General features: G+C 40.9%; 1 long non-coding RNA gene across 1 annotated transcript; it reads right to left on the reverse strand.

Annotated features, from left to right (window-relative positions):
• Nucleotides 1-899: 899 nt before the first annotated feature.
• On the reverse strand, nucleotides 900-13286 carry LOC138853101 (uncharacterized). Its single transcript, XR_011392337.1, has 3 exons — nucleotides 13174-13286; nucleotides 4559-4661; nucleotides 900-1063 (listed from the first exon to the last, which is right to left on the reverse strand). It is a non-coding gene; the product is annotated as an uncharacterized lncRNA (long non-coding RNA).
• Between the last annotated feature and the right edge of the window lie 3343 nt (nucleotides 13287-16629).

Here is a 16629-nt window from a genome sequence, read left to right on the forward strand (position 1 = left end):
ATTTATTAAAGGAAACGTTTCGCCACTCGTGGCGAAACGTTTCCTTTAATAAATGTCCTGAACTGTACATAAGTGTCTTTTTCCACATGTATTGTCCAGTTTAGGGCGTCGTGAACTTTCGCTCTTCCCTCGAAGCAGGCTAAAACAACACGGGTTCGATCCCCCGGCAAGCCGCAGTTTGTTATAAATATATATATATATATATATATATATATATATATATATATATATATATATATATATATATATATATATATATATATATATATATATATATATATATATATATATATATATATATATATATATATATATATATACATATATATATATATATATATATATATATATATATATATATATATATATATATATATATATATATATATATATATATATATACATATATATATATATATATATTATATATATATATATATATATATATATATATATATATATATATATATATATATATATATATATATATATATATATATATATATATATATATATATATATATGTATATTTTTAGATTGGGAAAAGGCCTTTGATTATGTTAATTCGTATGGAACTAATTTATAAAATACCAAACAACCAAAATGATAATGTAGAAGGAAACTCCAGTTATTAAAACACTTGATCAGATATGGAGATAAATGCCAGAATAGAGAATATTAAACGAAGACAGTCAAGGATAAAAAAAGGCATTAGATAAACGAAGCACAATGCACAATGTTGATATGTATGAAAATGTCAGGTAGGGATAGGAAGGGTGGAGTCCATACATAGATTCAAATGTGCATTTTACTTAGGTTAGTTTGCTAATAAATACATACACAAACATGACGAATGTGGTAATGTATAAATGCATACATACACAGAGACTTACAGAGAACATTGATAACAAAGGATGCGTTGAGAGTCCCGTGCTGGTTTGAGGCAATAACAGTGTACGTGCTGGCATCTTGACGCAATACTCTCTTAAGGTGAAGTTGTCCCAGCTCGCTGGCCTCTAATTCCACACCTTTCAGAGGTTCCGGTCCATGCCACCAAGTGTACCTGTGTATGATGTTGTTAGGACAGAACTAGGTATGTGCACATCGTGAGTCAGGTGGCTTCGTTACCAGGTTAAGCTTTGACAGATTAAGACATAGCTGACATGAATTATTAAGGCCACAGTCTAAGCACCCAGTGACCAAGCAGTATGCATCATTTATTCCTTAAGGCTTAGGCTATAAAGTATATTCTCGGTGTAAATACAGAACACTGAGAGATATACTTCTCCATACCATGGGCGGGATTTGAACCCGCGGTCAGAGAGTCTTAAAACTCCAGACCGTCGCGTTAGCCACTGGACCAGCTAGCCACAATAAGATTCATCCAACTAGGTATATTTCGACACCATAGGAAGGTTAGCATAGGCACCACTGTGACCACAAATCCGGGTTCAAATCCCGCCCGTGGTATGGTTTATTTGCAATCGTGTCATTACAATTTCGTGAGTCAAATATACTTCTCGTTTTATATACCTGATTATTAAGTTTTCTCGATGAAGTTGCTTATGTTAATGAACAAATCATTTCCATGTTATTCGGTATAACAAGATAAAACTATTAATGTCAACATTTTTCAAGCGCTTTCAAGTCCTCCACGAACAGTCTCAGAGGTATTTTCCACGCCCTGAACCTAACAAAATGATACATTTAAGATTTATTACATTAGTTATCCTGTGTTGATTAAATCTTGCAACTCGATGCCTAATGCTAATAATATAATAGTAAATATTTTGAATTTATTGTAGGGCAACTTCATTGTCTGACCAAATATATATATATATATATATATATATATATATATATATATATATATATATATATATATATATATATATATATATATATATATATATATATATATATATTATTGTAATTATTGTGAGCATGAACGAGTGGTATTGATTAATAACAACACATGGGAACATATGGGAAACTTTATTGCAGAAAAGTTTCGCCACACAATGGCTTCATCAGTCCAATACAATGTAGAAATGTGTAAGGATAGGAGGAGTTTGAGGTAATCAGTCCCTCAGCCTGGAGTCGAAGTGTTCAGTCTATCACTTTTGTAGGAAGTACAGCATGTGTTGAGAAATGGTTTACCAACTAAGGTTAAAGATTAAATATAGGGAGTACTTAGCTGATAAGACAGCTATCGTCCACACAGCCGCCCCTGCAGACGAGGTCTTGAGAAGCTGTCTCATCCACTTAACGGGTTGAAATAAAGTATATTAGGTATGATTATAAATTACCCCTGGGGGGTGTTATGTCAGCATATATCATTCACTGATTGCTGACAACACTTACTTGTGTGGACTCAAAAGTCCGCACCTCACTGCCGACTATAGGTTGATTACAAACTCCTTGCGACACAAGAACTGAGCAGTTCCCAGCACTATAAGAAAACTGAGACCCACCTTGCTCTTGTAGCGTGAGCTATGGTGTTCTTTACACCCTCGACAGGTATCGGTGACTTGATAGAAGCTGAAGTGTCCTTGCATGTCCACGTCTTCCTTAGTCTAGGAATACACACACTGGTACACTATGTTCCACAAGGTTTGTCTTTATTGTTCACAATCTTATCACTAAAGAAGCTGATCACACTTCTCTGTAAGTGTTTATCGTGTTTTATGAGACATTTTGTTCACACTAGCGCACGGATCTGTGTTCTTTGTTGGTTATCCTGGCGTCAGTGTGACTCCCAGTAGGGTGAAAAGTAATCTGACCTCACAGCCTCCTACGCTGCTGCAATGCTCCTAGAACATAAAGAAAAAGCTGACCTAGTACTTTTAGCTTCCTTGCCAAACTTCCACCATGAAGCAAAGCAGAATGTTTGATTCTTGCTGTCTTAAGCATAAACAACAATGTACACTATCTTTACCATGGTAATAAAGTGGGAACAGGATTTTCCTTAATTGTCCTGCTAAGGTAAGAGATGGACTGTCTCTTATTAACTACACTTTACAACACTGGACTCTTGCAAGGAGCGGCGGTCACTTGACCACGTCACATACTGGTACTGCATCTGGGATCAATTACTTGCTGAAGCAGTAAACAAGACGCTTGCCCCTTCTGAGAGGGCTGGGCCCCTCAGGGCTGATAGGGTCTGAAAGGGGCTGAAAGGGGATGAAGAGGGCTGATACTCCCCTCCTGGAGAAAATTTCTCCACAGCATGGGGATAGAGAGGTGACTTAGAGTGATAGACTGAACACATCGACTCAAGGCTGAGGGACTGATTACCTCAAACTCCTCCTCTCCTTACACTGATGAAGCCACTGTGTGGCGAAACGTTTCTTCAACAAAGATGTCCATATGCTGCATAAGTGTCTCAATTCTTTATTATCAATAACATCAAATATTAGTTAGTGATCATAATAATTTTTGCAGAGTTTAATACCATTTTATTACAAAACTCTGCTATTTATTTTTTTTAAATTCCATTTCCCATTTTTAGTTTATTTTCTGAATTTTCTGAGGTTCAATATATATATATATATATATATATATATATATATATATATATATATATATATATATATATATATATATATATATATATATATATATATATATATATATATATATATATATATATATAATTCTTGAACATAAATATTTCTTTTTGACTTTCCCTAATCACTTACCTCTAAAAAATATTTAAATTGATAATTTTTCACGATTACAAATGAAAACGAGAACGAAAAGATAAGAAATATTATTTCTCTTCGTTTTTATTTCAAGGTGATGGAGACTTAAGTTGGAGATTATCGTCTTGTAACTTGTCTCAACTTTATGTCAAAATATCATTAAAATTTGAGTATTAAAAAAATTTGCTGAAGACAATTGTTTGAGAATAAAAAAAGTAATGAAGAAATGTTTCTCTCACTGAGAATTTTGTCAATGTTTCTCTCACTGAGAACTTTGTCAATGTTTCTCTCACTGAGAACTTTGTCAATGTTTCTCTCACTGAGAACTTTGTCAATGTTTCTCTCACTGAGAATTTTGTCAATGTTTCTCTCACTGAGAACTTTGTCAATGTTTCTCTCACTGAGAATTTTGTCAATATTTCTCTCACTGAGAACTTTGTCAATGTTTCTCTCACTGAGAATTTTGTCAATGTTTCTCTCACTGAGAACTTTGTCAATGTTTTTCTCACTGAGAACTTTGTCAATGTTTCTCTCACTGAGAACTTTGTCAATGTTTCTCTCACTGAGAACTTTGTCAATGTTTCTCTCACTGAGAACTTTGTCAATGTTTCTCTCGCTGAAAACTTATCAATGTTTCTCTCACTGAGAACTTTGTCAATGTTTCTCTCACTGAGAACTTGGTCAATGTTTCTCTCACTGAGAACTTTGTCAATGTCAGTCCTTCCAGAGAGCAAAATGTTAGCTAATCAAATGTCTGAGTTGTGTTCAGTATTTTTTATTGCATATTGTTAGTATATAATGTTCCAGTAACCAGGAATAACATGATATAGACATCATCCACATCTGTACATTACCTGACAGGAGTTGGGTTGGCTGTGGCTGCAACTGTTATGATCAAGTCATTCCCTTCTATTACGTCTACTGTTCTTGGTGGCTCCTGCAACCATACTGGTCCATCTGTAGTATTAGCACAAGTAAAAACAATAGATAATTAGATAATAGATGCGTAGCCCACAATAATGATGAAAAAGGTGGACCTTACAAAAAAACTCTAATTGATACAATGTTATGTTCTCTGTAAAGTTTTACAAGTATTAAAATCGTTAAACCCAACCCTCTTAATCTTCTTGCATCGCCACTTGGATCAAATGTTGTTGCTGAGATGCTGGGAATAAACCTCTTACCTCAAGTGAATGGAAACCAGGACCAGTAACATTGATGATCCTCGTACCTCTCATGTCCTCACCTGGTGCCTGTCTTTTCTTAACCTAACTTACTTTTTTATGATGTTCTCCATCATTTGTCGGCCCCAGACTGAGAGGGTACGACTCTCTCCTATAGTTCCCGTTAAAAAACAACCTAAACCTCTTTCAGGACGAATCACAGTAGGAGTAAGCCAATCTTCCAGTCAGATTAGGCAGACAAGACATAAAAATTACCTCGAGCCAACGAGCTGGTGAAGGAAACTCTACCCGAACATGAAGTCGATCTGTGAGAGGTAGATAACCGCAGCTACACTAGTAACACCAGCATGTGGGGTAAGCATTTATTACATACAATGAGGCCAGGTGAAACTATGGCTCACAAATAGTATAATGAAGGCTTCTGCAAGTATGTTAGTGAGTGCAAGCTCTCAAAGTGAGAGAGCTCGTCCTCTAGCTGTGATTTTCTCCCAACAGCTCTCAGCTCTGTAATCAGCACAAGTTTATATCTTCAGACCCTTTGTACAGCAGTGGCTCTTCGCCCTACTGCTCCTATTCAAACTGAGAACAAATGTATATTAACTTCCACAAGTTAAAACAATGGTATTTACGTTACTAAGGATGCGATTGTAGTAGGACTGCAACTGTTTCCACGTTCTCTTTAACATGCTCCATGTATGTTCTTTAACATGCTCCATGTATGTTCTTTAACATGCTCCATGTATGTTCTTTAACATGCTCCATGTATGTTCTTTAACATGCTCCATGTATGTTCTTTAACATGCTCCATGTATGTTCTTTAACATGCTCCATGTATGTTCTTTAACATGCTCCATGTATGTTCTTTCACTAAAGAAGAATAATTATAATATAGTTATAACAGTTCAGTTATAACAACTCTTTATAGCCGTCTGGTGGTAGTGTGTGTGTGTGTGCTCACCTAGTTGTGGTTGCAGGGTCAGAGTCATAGCTCCTGGCCCCGCCTCTGCTGTACGCTACTAGGTCCACTCTCTCCTTTCTCAATAAGCTTTATCGCTACATCACTACATCACTACATCACTACATCACTACATCACTACATCACTACATCACTACATCACTACATCACTACATCAGACTTTTCCACTTCCTGACAACTCTGTCACTGAAGAAATTCATCCTAACATCCCTGTATTATTATTATAATCAAAAAGAAGCGTTAAGCCACAAGGGCTATACAGCAACATCCCTGTAACTCATCTGAGTTTTCAATTTCCTGTTGTGACCCCTTGTTGGTGTGTCCAGCTCCTGAAACATCCTGTTCCTATCCATGTTCTGAATTCCTTTCAATACTTCATATGTCGTTATCATGTCCCCTTTATTCCTCCTGTCCTCCAGTGTCGTCAGGTTGATTTCCCTTAACCTCTCCTCGTAGGACACACCCTTTAGCTCCGGGAATAGTTTTGTGACCCCTTGTTTCTGTGTCCCATCTCTGGAACATCCTGTCTCTGTCCACCTTATCTATTCCATGCAGTATTTTGTATGTCGTTATCATGTCTCCCCTGACCGTCCTGTCCTCCAGTGTTGTTTGGCCGATTGCCCTTAATGTGTGTGTATGTGTGTGTGTGTACCCACCTATTTGTACTCACCTATTTATGGTTGCAGGGGTCGATTCATAGCTCCTGGCCCCGCCTCTTCGCTGATTGCTACTAGGTCCTCTCTCTCCCTGCCCCATGAGCTTTATCATACCTCGCCTTAAAACTATGTATGGTTCCCGCCTCCACTACTTAACTTTCTAGGCTATTCCACGGCCTGACTACTCTATGACTGAAGAAATACTTTCTAACATCCCTTTGATTGATCTGAGTCTTCAACTTCCAATTGTGACCTCTTGTGTCTGTGTCCCTTCTCTGGAACATCCCGTCTTTGTCCACCTTGTCTATTCCGCGCAGTATTTTATATGTCGTTATCATGTCTCCCCTGACCCTCCTGTCCTCCAGTGTCGTCAGGCCGATTTCCCTCAACCTTTCTTCGTAGAATAATCCCCGTAAATGGTATACAGAGTCTTGAACGAATCCTTACTGAGGTATCGGAACGCTATCCGTAGGTTTGCCAGGCGCCCGTATGCTGCAGCAGTTATCTGATTGATGTGCGCCTCAGGAGATATGCTCGGTGTTATACTCACCCCCAGATCTTTTTCCTTGAGTGAGGTTTGCAGTCTTTGGCCATCTAAACTATATTGTGTCCGCGGTCTTCTTTGCCCTTCCCCAATCTTCATGACTTTGCATTTGGCAGGGTTAAACTCAAGGAGCCAGCTGCTGGACCAGGCTTGTTGCCTGTCCAGGTCTCTTTGTAGTCCTGCCTGATCCTCATCCGATTTGATTCTTCTCATTAACTTCACATCATCTGCAAACAAGGACACTTCTGAGTCTATCCCTTCCGTTATGTCGTTCACATATACCAAGAGCAGCACAGGTCCTAGGACTGACCCCTGTGGAACCCCGCTTGTCACAGGCGCCCACTCTGACACCTCGTCACGTACCATGACTCGTTGTTGCCTCCCTGTCAGGTATTCTCTGATCCATTGCAGTGCCTTTCCTGTTATGTGTGCCTGATCCTCTAGCTTTTGCAGTAACCTCTTGTGAGGAACTGTGTCGAAGGTCTTCTTGCAGTCCAACAAAATGCAGTCGATCCACCCCTCTCTCTCTTGTCTTACTTCTGTCACCTTGTCATAAAACTCTAGTAGGTTTGTGACACAGGATTTTCCTTCCCTGAAACCGTGCTGGTTGTCAATTATACACTTGTTTCTTTCCAGGTGCTCCACCACTCTCCTCCTGATGATCTTCTCCATTACCTTGCATACTATACACGTTAGTGATATAGGTCTGTAGTTTAGTGCCTCATGTCTGTCTCCCTTTTTAAAAATTGGGACTACATTTGCCATCTTCCATACCTCAGGGAGTTGCCCAGTTTCAAATGATGTGTTGAAGATCTTTGTTAATGGCACACACAATATCTCTGCTCCCTCTTTAAGGACCCACGGAGAGATGTCTGGTCCCACCGCCTTTGAGGTGTCAAGTTCGCATAGCAGCTTCTTCACCTCCTCCTTGGTTATATGTACCACATCCAGCACTTGCTGGTGTACCCCCCTGTTCTGATTTCCTGGAGTCCTACTGGTTTCCACTGTAAATACTTCTTTAAATCTCGTGTTGAGCTCCTGGCATACCTCTCGGTCGTTTATTGTGAATTCCCCATCACCCTTCCTCAGTCTGATTACCTGGTCCTTGACTGTTGTTTTCCTCCTGATGTGGCTGTACAACAGCTTCGGGTCAGTCTTGACTTTCGATGCTATGTCATTTTCATATTGTTGCTGAGCCTCCCTTCTTATCTGTGCATATTCGTTTCTGGCTCTTCGGCTAATCTCTTTATTTTCCTGAGTTCTCTGTCTTCTGTACCTTTTCCATTCTCTAGTGCACCTAGTTTTTGCCTCCCTACACCTTCGGGTGAACCAAGGACTCGTTCTGTTCTTCCCATTATTTCTGTTTGCCTTGGGAACAAACCTCTCCTCTGCCTCCTTGCATTTTGTTGCCACATAGACCATCATTTCTTGTACTGGTTTTCCTGTCAGTTCCCTCTCCCACTGAATGTCTTAAAGGAAGTTCCTCATGCCTGAGTAGTTCCCCCTTTTGTAGTTTGGTTTTTCCCACCCTATTCCTGCCACTCTCTCCACTTGGAGCTCAACTATGTAGTCGAAGCACAGAACCACATGATCACTAGCTCCTAGGGGCCTTTCGTACATGATATCCTCGATGTCCGAACTACTCAAGGTGAATACAAGGTCCAGCCTTGCTGGTTCATCCTCTCCTCTCTCTCTGGTAGTGTCTCTAACATGTTGATGCATGAGGTTTTCCAGTACCACATCCATCATCTTGGCTCTCCATGTTTCGGGACCCCCATGGGGCTCCAGGTTTTCCAAGTCAATCTCCTTGTGATTGAAATCACCCATAACTAGTAACTTTGCTCCCCCCATGTGTGCTCTCCTGGCCACCTCGGCTAGTGTGTCGACCATTGCTCTGTTGCTCTCTTCGTATTCTTCTCTTGGCCTCCTGCATTTCTGTGGTGGGTTGTACATTACTGAAATTATCACCTTATGTCCCTCACACTGGATTGTTCCTACTAAGTAGTCCCTTTCGCCCATGCCATCCACTTCTTCCATTTTCTCAAAACCCCACTGGTTTTTAATGAGCAGTGCAACTCCTCCTCCCCCTCTCCTCCCTCTGTCTTTCCTGAGGATTTGATATCCGGATGGAAAGAATGAATCTGTTATTCTGGTGAATTTTGTTTCTGTGAGTGCTGTTATGTCTGGGGATGTCTCCTTGATTCTTTCGTGCCACTCCTCATACTTATTTGTTATTCCATCTGCATTTGTATACCACACCTTCAACTTCTTTTCTAAGACTCTGGTCTGGGAGGTGTATTGGGTTGGGGAAGTGGGAGACCTGATAAGGAACTATGGGTGGTTGCTGTGGTGGTGGAGTTTGTAATGCAGTGGGTGGGGGCATTGGATGTGGTATGGGTGTTTTGGTTTAGAGTGTTTGGTTGCACTGGGGTTGACCTGGTTGGGAGGCTTCTATAGGAAGTTGTGAGGGAGGCTGTATTTGATCTTCTTCCTGGGTCTGGGATCTCCTGTCTGTCTTCTCCATCCCCTCTCTTTCCTCCTTTCGCCTTTGTACCATCTCTCTCAATTTCTGCCTTTCTTCTTGTGTTCTGTCTCGGTCGAGATACACCTTCCTGTATGCCGGCATGTCCTTTAATCGTGCTTTCTCCTGCAGGATTCTGTTCCGAGTCGATTCTGCCTTGAAGGTCACTTTCACTGGCCGGGTTCTTTTTTTTTACAAACTCCCATATTCTCCGAAAATTTTCCAGCTGGGTCATGTCGTCTTCTCCTATTGCTTTCATGATGCTTTCAATTGCTTTTTTTTCCCCTTGTTTTCTTGCTTCATGTGTGTGTGTGTGTGTGTACAAAGCTGTAAGCCTTCTCTCTGAAAGCTGGCTGCCTTGGATCAAACTCTAGCGCAAGCTGGACTCCAAGGTATTGGTCCAGTGTGGGTAGATTGGTAAAGCACTGCGTACTTTGTTCCAAGGTTCGTAGGTTCGAGTCTCCTTCAGCCAGAGATCAGTGTTTGTGTATATTTCCCCTGCTCTCGCGAATTCCTTGCATTGTTAATATCTCTAGTAAGGCTGATGCATGCAGGGGATGAGATGAAAAGCTGTAAGCCTTCTCCCTGAAAGCTGGCCGATTCCCACCAAGGCAGAGTGGCCCGAAAAAGAAAAACTTTCACCATCATTCACTCCATCACTGTCTTGCCAGAAGGGTGCTTTACACTACAGTTTTTAAACTGCAACATTAACACCCCTCCTTCAGAGTGCAGGCACTGTACTTCCCATCTCCAGGACTCAAGTCCGGAATGCCATTTTCCCTGAACCCCTTCATAAATGTTACTTTGCTCACACTCCAACAGCACGTCAAGTATTAAAAACCATTTGTCTCCATTCACTCCTACCAAACACGCTCACGCATGCCTGCTGGAAGTCCAAGCCCCTCGCACACAAAACCTCCTTTACCCCCTCCCTCCAACCTTTCCTAGGCCGACCCCTACCCCGCCTTCCTTCCACTACAGACTGATACACTCTTGAAGTCATTCTGTTTCGCTCCATTCTCTCTACATGTCCGAACCACCTCGACAACCCTTCCTCAGCCTTCTGGACAACAGTTTTGGTAATCCCGCACCTCCTCCTAACTTCCAAACTACGAATTCTCTGCATTATATTCATACCACACATTGCCCTCAGGCATGACATCTTCACTGCCTCCAGCCTTCTCCTCGCTGCAACATTCATCACCCATGCTTCACACCCATATAAGAGCGTTGGTAAAACTATACTCTCATACATTCCCCTCTTTGCCTCCAAGGACAAAGTTCTTTGTCTCCACAGACTCCTAAGTGCACCACTCACCCTTTTCCCCTCATCAGTTCTATGATCCACGCCTCTTGCCAAGACCCTCGCATTTACTTCTCTTACAACCCTATCTATAAATATATTAAACAACCACGGTGACATCACACATCCTTGTCTAAGGCCTACTTTTACTGAGAAATAATTTCCCTCTTTCCTACATACTCTAACTTGAGCCTCACTATCCTCGTAAAAACTCTTCACTGCTTTCAGTAACTTACCTCCTACACCATACACCTGCAACATCTGCCACATTGCCCCCCTATCCACCCTGTCATACGCCTTTTCCAAATCCATAAATGCCACAAAGACCACTTTAGCCTTATCTAAATACTGTTCACTTATATGTTTCACTGTAAACACCTGGTCCACACACCCCCTACCTTTCCTAAAGCCTCCTTGTTCATCTGCTATCCTATTCTCCGTCTTACTCTTAATTCTTTCAATAATAACTCTACCATACACTTTACCAGGTATACTCAACAGACTTATCCCCCTATAATTTTTGCACTCTCTTTTGTCCCCTTTGCCTTTATACAAAGGAACTATGCATGCTCTCTGCCAATCCCTAGGTACCTTACCCTCTTCCATACATTTATTAAATAATTGCACCAACCACTCCAAAACTATATCCCCACCTGCTTTTAACATTTCTATCTTTATCCCATCAATCCCGGCTGCCTTACCCCCTTTCATTTTACCTACTGCCTCACGAACTTCCCCCACACTCACAACTGGCTCTTCCTCACTCCTACAAGATGTTATTCCTCCTTGCCCTATACACGAAATCACAGCTTCCCTGTCTTCATCAACATTTAACAATTCCTCAAAATATTCCCTCCAGGTATTGGGAAGATTATAAAATTATAAATTATAAATTATAAATTATAAAATTTTCTTGTGTCTAATAATACTCAAAATATTCTGCATAATACTTGAGATATTACAGCTTACATAAGCACTGATACAGAAGATGTAAGTCCTCAAGAATCAAGTTAATAATTTATGCCTTTTATGACATGTCAATGATCATCCAGAAGGAATTTCCGTTCTCCGCATAACATGAGAATCTTGATAACAAAAAGGAGGATAACAAAAATAAACTGCAAGGAGACTTAAACACAAATTAATAATGGCTCAAATGGTGGTTTCTGAAATTAAACCCCAAGTTTGAGAAAATAAATTAAAATAGGAGCCTGGAAAACGCAGAGGATGATACTAAATTTCCTGTGAGGAAATGAATTCCAAGATAATATCAGAAGCTATGGTATGATAGAAGAATGTATAAACTACCTTCAAGACCCTGAAACAGGGAGTTGCTGAAGACGTGGAATTCCTGGTTCTTCAGGTCACTTCTCCAGTACGAAATACTAGCAAGAATCCCCTAATTATTCAAGCACTTACTGAAGTTTTACAAAATTAAAAGCTCTGGCATCAGATTGATGTCAGAGGTAAAGAACTTGAACTACGAGTCAAGTCTACAGGAACATTGTGTAACATCATAGAAGGATGATGGAGTACATGTTCATGTTCGGGTTCCCGACGCCATTATTTCCACCACTAAAGAATCTCTTGTATACACTGCTTGGACCTCTTGGGGAGGGTCGATGGTGCTCGTGCATGCAGCAGATCCCGGGGCAACTTGCTGCTGTTTGCAATGGCTGTCTGCCGAGGAGAGACAGACACCTAGCAACATCTGTTGTTGGGGCAATGGATGAATTCCCTGCTATGTTTGTTAACTGCTCATTACTCTGTAACTAGGCTATGATTGTAATCATGTGATAACGTGTTTATCATTCATTACCTTTGAAACTTGTCATGATTTTGACCAGCTCTACCTGGAGCTCATTACCTTTGTAAATTCTCATGATTAATGTGTTTATGATTCATTACCTTTGCAATTATTCATGAGTGTGACCAGCTCTACCTGGAGCTCATTACCTTTGTAACTTGGTCATGATTGTGACCAGATCTAGTTCATTACCTTTGTAACTTGCTCAGCTATCAAAACTTAGGAGTCCAGTCCCTGGACCAATTATGTACCTCTGTAATCTTTTGACTACCGCCCACAGGATGGGTATGGGGTGCATAATAAACATATTAAACTAATTAAACTAACTTAAGAAAATATTAACTGAAAATCCAGAATATTGAGAATGAAATAACATGGAATAAATGAAATGGTAAGGGATTGCTAGAAGAAATATTTGTGATAAATGGGGGACGTTATATTGGCAATATTAAAATAAATTATCAGGAAAAATACTTACATAAGACGTTAAGGGTGATGCTGGTGGCGACGGTAATGCCAAGATTGTTATCCGCTTCACATCTGAACACCCGACCGTTGTCTCCCGGCACCGTTCTCACCAGCAGCTCCGACCTGTAGAAGGAACACGCCATCTTATCTTGCTGAACACAGTAGGGTACTGATAATGTGTCCCTTTTACTATTAGAGAATTGTATAAGGAAATGAGCCAAGACTCGACCATTGAAGAACTCTGCTTGTTACTGTCAGTCAGATAATCTATAATTAAAAAAAAAAACTTTCATTTTCCTATACTAGGTGACGCAGTCATCATGCAGGCCTGAAATATATCTTACCTATCTTACCTACTTATCTTACCTGCTATCTTACTTATTTTACCTACAGTCTATGTTAAGGTACTTTGTCTAAGGCTTTCTAGAAATCAAAGCGTTGAATTCTGATGACTTTTCATTGCCTGTTTCAGTTAAATCAGTTCAGCCAGCATATGATACCCTCTACGAAGCAGATTTACTTGCGAATCAAAAATGTAAATCTGGTGGTCCTTTACAATATAGTTATCGATAATATTAGAGAATATTATATCTCCACTGACGATGATGGGCAGTGATTCTTCTATAATTAATTTACTGAGGTTATTTTGTCAGAAAGCAGTTAAGTGCTTTAGTATTAAGTGACTCTAGATAGGACAGTTAAACTGAGCACATAGAAAGGTATGTGTTATTGAATTTAATTCTGACTGAGAATGTGTTGAGAGTTGAATTCAAAAACACTTAAGTGTGTTGCAGTGTACTGTAAACATGTACTGTATGGTGACTTCTCCTCCCTCGTCTCTTACATAAATGAAGCAGAGTTCCGTACTAGCAAAGTCTTCCACTATTGTGGCATGCAAAGAGTACGTAACCTTTATTCGGCGCATGTACACACCCTCATTTACAGGCTATCTCCCCCAACCAGCGAACCAGGTTGCTAAGAGTTGATGATGGGGCCCCGTCATTCAACTAGTGACCAGGTTCTAGCCAATAAGAAGATGGTTTTGGCAATCGCAGAGGTTATGTGGGTCCCGCTCTCCTGTCTGCCCTTGTCATTCCCATTCTAGAACTGGTTGAAGCACGGTCTGCTATCTTGTGGCTTCTATTTCTGCTTTGCTTACCGTGGAGTGCACTATACTTATCACTGTACATAGTGTACATATTGCTGTTCTAAATTGGTGAAGGATAATATAAGTCTAAACTTTTTCTACTGTGTTTATTTGCTCCCATTACACCCGGGGTAACAGGCCATTTGGAATCCTGGGTTATAATATGGGTAGCCTGTCCGGGAGCTGGAGCTGGACTTAGAGAAACGGTTGAGTTTAGGGTGAAGCTCGTAGCAGGAACATTGTGCAGCTTGCTGTCTGGCATTGCTTTACAAATTTTGCGTGTCAGTTGCTTTATGATCAGCCTTGCTATTGTGTGATCGTTCAACAGCTCGCTACTAGTTTGTTCGGTGTGCTCGCTTCGCTACGGTCAATCTTCTAGAACAGTGTAGCTGTCTGGCATTGCTTTACAAATTTTGCGTGTCAGTTGTTACTAGCCTGTTCGGTGTGGAGAATTTTGCAGTCGGCTTTGCTTGTATGCGTATTCTGCAATCGTACTGTGCATAGCTAAGCGTGTTCTGCAAATTAACGTGTTACGTTGGGGTATTCTGCAATCGTACTGTGCATAGCGAATAACTTATGCCACCTAGACGAGTCAGACGTCTGGTGTCGGCATATACTTTGCATAACCTACCTAAATTGTCCCTACAGCGTTGTTGGCAAATTGCTCGTTCCATTGGCATTACATACAAACGCACTCTCACAGCTGCGCAACTGCGTTCACTGATTGCTGACAAACTTATAGAAGAAGAGATGGCACATCAGACTCCTCCCTCTACGGGAGCTAGGGCAAAAACTCCTATGTTCTCGCAGGAGGAAGATGATACTCCTACGGAGCAAAATGGTCAGTATAGTGCAGCTGGGTTGTCTCAAGGTGAATCAGCGTCGTTGGCACTTGAGCTGGCAAAAATCAATCTTGAGCAAACTAGGGAACAGAGAACATTCGCAAGGGAAGAATTTGATAGGGAAAGAGAAAGGAGGCAGTTTTCGCATTCTGTAAATGATTTTAGTTTACAAAAAGCAGTACAGTTTGTTCCCCGCTTCAATGAGGCCGAACCAGAGCAATTTTTCGAAAGCTTCGAAAATCAGGCTCGAGCCTTGAGGTGGCCGGAACAGCATTGGGCATCGTTGGTTCATACAGCATTATCGGGTAAGGCACAGGAATTTACGTCAGTATTAAATGACGCTGAATTCTCTGATTATCAAGTAGTGAAGACCACAGTGTTGGGAGCATATACATGTATCCCAGCCAAATATCGCAAGCGTTTTAAATTAAGCAGGCGGCAGCTTGGTCAATCCCTAGTGGACTTTGTGAGACAGCAAACCAAAGCTTTTACCAGCTGGTATAAAGCAAGTGGTGTCTCTACCTTTGAGGAGCTGGTGCAGCTTATTCTGATTGATAACCTGCTATAGTCTGTGGGACCAGAGGTTCGAGTCTTTCTGCAGGATCGTGACTTAACCACTGCATTGGAGGCAGCCAGGTTGGCTGATACCTTCGAAACTAACCGCTCCTTGTCCGAGCGGTCCCGTCTCTCTTTTCAACAGCCTGGCATGAGCAGAGATCGTCAATCTTGGAGAATGAAGTGCCAGCCGGAGGGAGAACGTCTACGTCAGCCAACCAAGTCACCTGGTGAGCCACGCTTCTCAACATATGGTCCACCTGCGGAGAGGCAAACTACTCATGGTGCATCTCGACAACAGTATCCAGAGAGACACCAGCCAGAACGACACCATTTGCAACGTCAACAGGGAGTAAAGGGCAAGCCTGTCGTCTGCTTCAGGTGCAATAAAGTAGGTCACATCAGTCCCAACTGCCCCCATAAACCCCAACCCATTGGGAAAATCTCTAATATCCCTAGTAACATGTCCCCTAGAGAAGTAGAAAAAGGTATGGCCCCTTATTATTGCAAGAGTCTTATTTCTCTTCAGGAAAACTCAGAAACAACTAAAGTAAAGACCTTTAGAGATACTGGAGCATATTGCTCACTTGTAAGAGAGGGAATATTACCCCTTTCAGAGAATACTTCTTTGAATTCCTCTGTTTTATTGGAAGCATTTGGAGGAGCTATATATTCTGTTCCTTTGCATAAAATTTATGTACAGTGCAAATATTACACTGGGTACTTGACTGTAGGTGTCTCAAAAGGATTCCCCATGAAAGATGCAGTGTTATTACTGGGTAATAACATTACTACTGTTAGTTCGTGTCCTGAACCTATAATGATTAATTCTTCTCCGGTGTTGGCCATAACTCGGGCAACATCCCAAGGGTTGTCTGGAGAGAATGTTGACCTATCCTTGGACGACTCCGATCTCGGAATA

Source organism: Cherax quadricarinatus, chromosome 22 (assembly GCF_038502225.1).
Source record: "Cherax quadricarinatus isolate ZL_2023a chromosome 22, ASM3850222v1, whole genome shotgun sequence".
Lineage (NCBI taxonomy): Eukaryota > Metazoa > Arthropoda > Malacostraca > Decapoda > Parastacidae > Cherax > Cherax quadricarinatus.